Source organism: Siphateles boraxobius, unplaced genomic scaffold, assembly GCF_051911475.1.
Source record: "Siphateles boraxobius isolate OS27281-9 unplaced genomic scaffold, OSU_SipBor_1 296, whole genome shotgun sequence".
NCBI classification, from domain to species: domain Eukaryota; kingdom Metazoa; phylum Chordata; class Actinopteri; order Cypriniformes; family Leuciscidae; genus Siphateles; species Siphateles boraxobius.
Genome location: NW_027508915.1, coordinates 167,501 through 172,500, shown reverse-complemented (window position 1 = coordinate 172,500; position 5,000 = coordinate 167,501). Strand labels below are relative to the sequence as shown.

Below are 5,000 nucleotides of genomic sequence, written 5' to 3'. Positions count from 1 at the left end.
TCTGGAACTAGATGAAGGGACACATTTAAGAGACGGAAAAGCAAAAATATTGAAAGAACGGGAGAGCGAAGAAGACAATGGAGAGATATCGAAAGGTGATGGTGAAAGTCAAGGTGCAAAAAGTATGAAGGAGAAGGATGAAGGAGGGAGGGGAGAAAAGGAGATGTCAGAGAACCCAGCATTAAACGTGGAGGAGGAAATGGACACAAGTGAGGAAAAGAGCATAAAGAAGAAAAGAAAGAAAAATGGGAAGGAGGAGCATACTGCAAAAAAGTAAGGAATTGGATTTACTGAAATGAGTTTGAGATTCCTTAAAACTATAATATATATTATGTGTGGCGTTATGAATATTGCATGCTTGAACGCCAATGGACTAAGAGATGTAAACAAGTTTGAGAAGGTGAAGGGAGTGCTTAAAGTAGACATAATATGTTTACAAGAGACGCATTGGTCGGAAGAAATAATGGGAAATATAAAAAAAGAGTGGGAAGATGACATTTTTGTAAACCATGGAAATCAAAAAGCTTGTGGTGTGGCGATTTTGATAAAGAGGGATAGAGTGTATAATGTACAACAAATTTATAAAGATGGTAAAGGAAGATTGTTAGTAATAGATTTTATGTTTCACAATGAGCTACTTAGGTTGATAAATGTTTACGCGCCTAATGTAGAAACTGAAAGAAAAGAAGTCTTCAAAGAAATTAAGCCGTTATGTAAAGGGAAATTTATAGTAATGGGAGACTTCAATGTTTGGTGCACAAGACTAGATGCATCAAGTAGTGCAAATTTTAAATCAGATGTGTCTAGGAAATATTTAAATGAATGGATGATGAGCGAGGATATAGTTGATGCTTGGAGAGAGGAAAATCCTTATAAAAGAGAGTTTTCTAGAAGGCAAATGGTGATGGGGAGTTTGAAGCAAAGCCGAATAGATTTATGTTTAATTAAAAGGGAAATGTTAGGATACGTGAAAAATGTGAAATATAAGTTTATAGGAATAAGTGACCATGCTGCTATGACAGTTAAGTTCGGTGTAAATACGGAAGAGAGAGGTGGGGGAGTGTGGTGTTTGAATGCATCTCTGCTAAAGGAAAAGGCATATAAAGAAAATATCAGCAAATGTATAAGGTATGAAATGGCAAACCCATTGTTTAATGAAAATGTGTGTGAATGGTGGGAAATAATGAAAGCAAAAATAAAAAAAAGAAGTGTTAGATATTCAAAACAAAGGGATTTCATGAGGAGGAGTAAAGTAGAAGCAATGGAAAATGCATTAAAGAAGGAAGCAGAGAAAATAGATAGGGATCCTAAGCACGGAAAAGAATGTTTTTTGAAGATAAAAGCAGAGATGGAGGAATATGAAAAAGAAAAAAGTAAGGGTGCAATAGTAAGGAGTAGGGCACAGTATGCTTTAGAGGGAGAAAGGAGTACAAAGTTCTTTCTGAACTTAGAGAAAAAAAAGCAGAGGAAAAATCATATTTTTGAGTTGGAAAATGAAAAAGGGATAAAAGTAACTGATTATGTGGAGATAATAAGAGTAGTAGAGTCGTTTTATAGAGAATTATTTAAGAAAGAAGGTGTAAAACAGGACTGTGTGGATGAGGTTTTAAATACTGTAAGTGCTAGGTTAAATGAAGAGGATAAAAGTATGTGTGAAAGAGATATAAGGATTGAAGAAATAAAAGAAGCAATAGAGCAAACAAAACCGAATAAAAGCCCAGGTGCAGACGGTCTAATACATGAATTTTATAAGACTTTTGTTGATATTATAGCACCAATATTGTGGAAGCTCTATAAGAGTATGGAAGAGAGAGGGGAAATGCCACAATCAATGGGTTTAGGAGTAATCACCATCTTGTACAAAAATAAGGGGAGTCCACTTAAGTTGGAAAATTATAGACCATTGAGTCTTTTAAACACAGACTATAAAATTTTAACAAAAGTATTAGCTAATAGAATAAAAAAGGTAGTAGGGACAATAATATCACCAAATCAAGCATACAGCATAATGGGAAGAGATATCACAGACACAATTAGTACAATAAGGGATGTAGTAGAAAGCATGGGAAAGGATGGAGAGGGCGGTTTGATTTTATCGATGGATTTAAATAAGGCGTTTGATAGGGTAGAGCACAGCTTCATGGAGCAAACAATGAGAAGATTTGGATTTGGGGAGAGGATTCTAAGGTGGATAAAGTTAGTATATGATAATGCTAAGAGTTGTGTGAAAATTAATGGGGTGTTAACTGACCCTTTTCCTTTAGAGAGGTCAGTTAGGCAAGGATGTCCATTGTCGCCATTGCTATACTCAATAACAGCAGAGCCTTTGGCAACACTGATTAAAGGAGATAAAGAAATAAGAGGAATTCAAATACCCTATGGGGGAGTCAGCATTATTCATCAGTATGCAGATGATACCACATTTACAGTTAAGGACATAGAGAGTATAAATAGAATAAGGGAACATATGGGAACATACGGAAAAGCGTCAGGTGCAAAAATAAATGTAGATAAATCCGAAATAATGAGTATAGGAGGTGTGGATATAAAAGGGTCAGACACTCCCTTTAAAATAACTACAGAGTATTTGAAGATTCTAGGTGTAAACATAGGAGTAAATGTAAAAGAAGCTAGAGATGCTACGTGGACAGGAATATTAAATAAAATTAAACAAGTTTTACAATTTTGGAGACTAAGGGAGTTAAGATTAAGAGGCAAAGTAGTAGTAGCTAATTCATTATTGCTTACAAAATGTAACTATGTGATGGGGGTAATAGACCTACCAAATTGGGTGTTGAATGGAATTAAAGAGACAGTGAATATTTTTTTGTGGGGAGGTAAAGGAGTTAGAATATCAGCAAAAACTCTAATAGCGGATTATAAGGAGGGAGGCTTGAAGTTGATTGATTTAGAAGTTAAAAGAAAGGCAATAAGAGTGAAAGCGATAAAAAAATATCTATATGATAAAGTAGAGTATGGATGGAAGGGTTATATGAGAAATTACTTAGATAAAAGTGCAGGATGTGGTGAGGAAGGATTGTTCATGGCCTTAAAAAAACCAATGATTGAAAAGGTGCCATTATTTTATCAGGAAGTCTTTAGTGCATGGTCTGAGTTTGTAGTGAATGTGGGATATGAATGTGAGAATATAAATCAAGTGCATCATCAGCCAATTTTCTTGAATCCAAAAGTAAGGTTAGGAGGGAAAATGCTTTACAATAGATTGTTCATGAGAGCGGGTATTAGAAAAGTAAAAGATATGGCATATGAATATGTGAAGGGGTTCTTACCAAATAGGGCAATATATGACTGTGTGGTGGGATGGGATGATGAGATTGAACAAGCAAAAGTGGACCGTGAGTGTGAAAATATTAAAATAAGCCTGCCTAAGAGCTGGGTGGAAAGGATAGAGAGAGAGACTGTTAAAGTGGGAAATTGGGGAATTCCAGAAATGTACATTATGGAAAATAATAATAAGAAGTATTTGTCTGAGATAAATGTGAAAATGATATATAAGATGTTGCTGAAAAAGGAAATCAAAATGCCTGCATCAGAAGCTGTATGGACAAAACTATTTCCAGATTTGAATGTGAAGACAATTTGGAAGAACTTAAGGGTGAAATATAATGGACTGGATTGTGAGAACCTGGACTTTAAGCTCAGACATAATAGGATATACACAAAGGTGGTAATCCATCAAATAAACAAAAATGTGAAAAGGGAATGTGATTTATGTGGGACAGAGCCAGAGACCCTGATGCATATATTCTTTGAATGTAAAGAGCTTCAAGTGTTCCATGAAAAATTGAAAAAGATGGTCAAGGATGGAATGGGAAAAGATGTAACAGGGAATGAATGGAAAAAACTGTTTTTATTCGGTGAATGTATGAATCACAAAGACAAGAGGGTTAATTTCTGGAATTTTATGTTAAGTCATGCAAGATATGCAATATGGGTGAGAAGGAACTTGGCATATTTTGAAGGGAAGAAAGTGGATGTAATTGAGATGTTTAAAACTGTTGTAAGAAAGAATGTGTATCTAATGTGGCAATATTTGAGCAAAGAGGAATTTGAAAAGGCATTTGTGGATGAAGAATGTGGGCTTATAAGTATAGATATAAATAAAGGGTTAAGTTTATGTTTTTGAAAAGAGACAATGAGCTTGAATAATGGTTCAACATTTTATTTGGAATATTCTGGTGGATGAAGATTGAAGAAAATTAAGTTATGTTTTTTCCCTGTATGATTCATTGATATGTGAGATGAATTAGTGTTGGGGTTATAATGATTGGAATCATAATTTCATAATTGTTATGTAAAAAATTTTTGTTACTTTTTGATAATAAAAAAAAAAAAAAAAAAAAGGTCACGCCCGATCTCGTCTGATCTCGGAAGCTAAGCAGGGTCGGGCCTGGTTAGTACTTGGATGGGAGACCGCCTGGGAATACCAGGTGCTGTAAGCTTTTTTGATTTAAAAAAAAAAAAAAAAAAAAAAGAGTCCCTGAGCTTCTTCAGAAAGCCTTTAAAAGTCTCTGAGATTCTTCAGAGAGCATGAAAGAGTTTGAGTTTTTTCAAAAGTTCTTCTTACTTTAAAAAAAAGACTCACTGAGCTTCTTCAGAAAGCCTTTAAAAGTCTCTGAGATTCTTCAGAGAGCATGAAAGAGTTTGAGTTTTTTCAAAAGTTCTTCTTAGTTTAAAAAAAAAGACTCACTGAGCTTCTGCAGAAAGCCTTTAAAAGTCTCTGAGATTCTTCAGAGAGCATGAAAGAGTTTGAGTTTTTTCAAAAGTTCTTCTTAGTTTAAAAAAAAAGACTCACTGAGCTTCTTCAGAAAGCCTTTAAAAGTCTCTGAGATTCTTCAGAGAGCATGAAAGAGTTTGAGTTTTTTCAAAAGTTCTTCTTAGTTTTCTTCATTAATGGTCTAACCTTTTAAATAGCCCAATTTTGGCAGCAGTTTTCGCTTACGGCCATACCACCTTGGTCACGCCCGATCTCGTCTGAT

General features: G+C 34.7%; 1 non-coding gene across 1 annotated transcript in view; it reads left to right on the top strand.

Moving 5' to 3' along the window:
- Positions 1-4,957: 4,957 nt before the first annotated feature.
- Positions 4,958-5,000, top strand: part of LOC143756357 (5S ribosomal RNA) — a 119-nt gene continuing 76 nt past the window's right edge. The window contains exon 1 of the ribosomal RNA XR_013210059.1: positions 4,958-5,000. This exon is cut by the window's right edge and continues 76 nt beyond it. This is a non-coding gene — a ribosomal RNA (5S ribosomal RNA).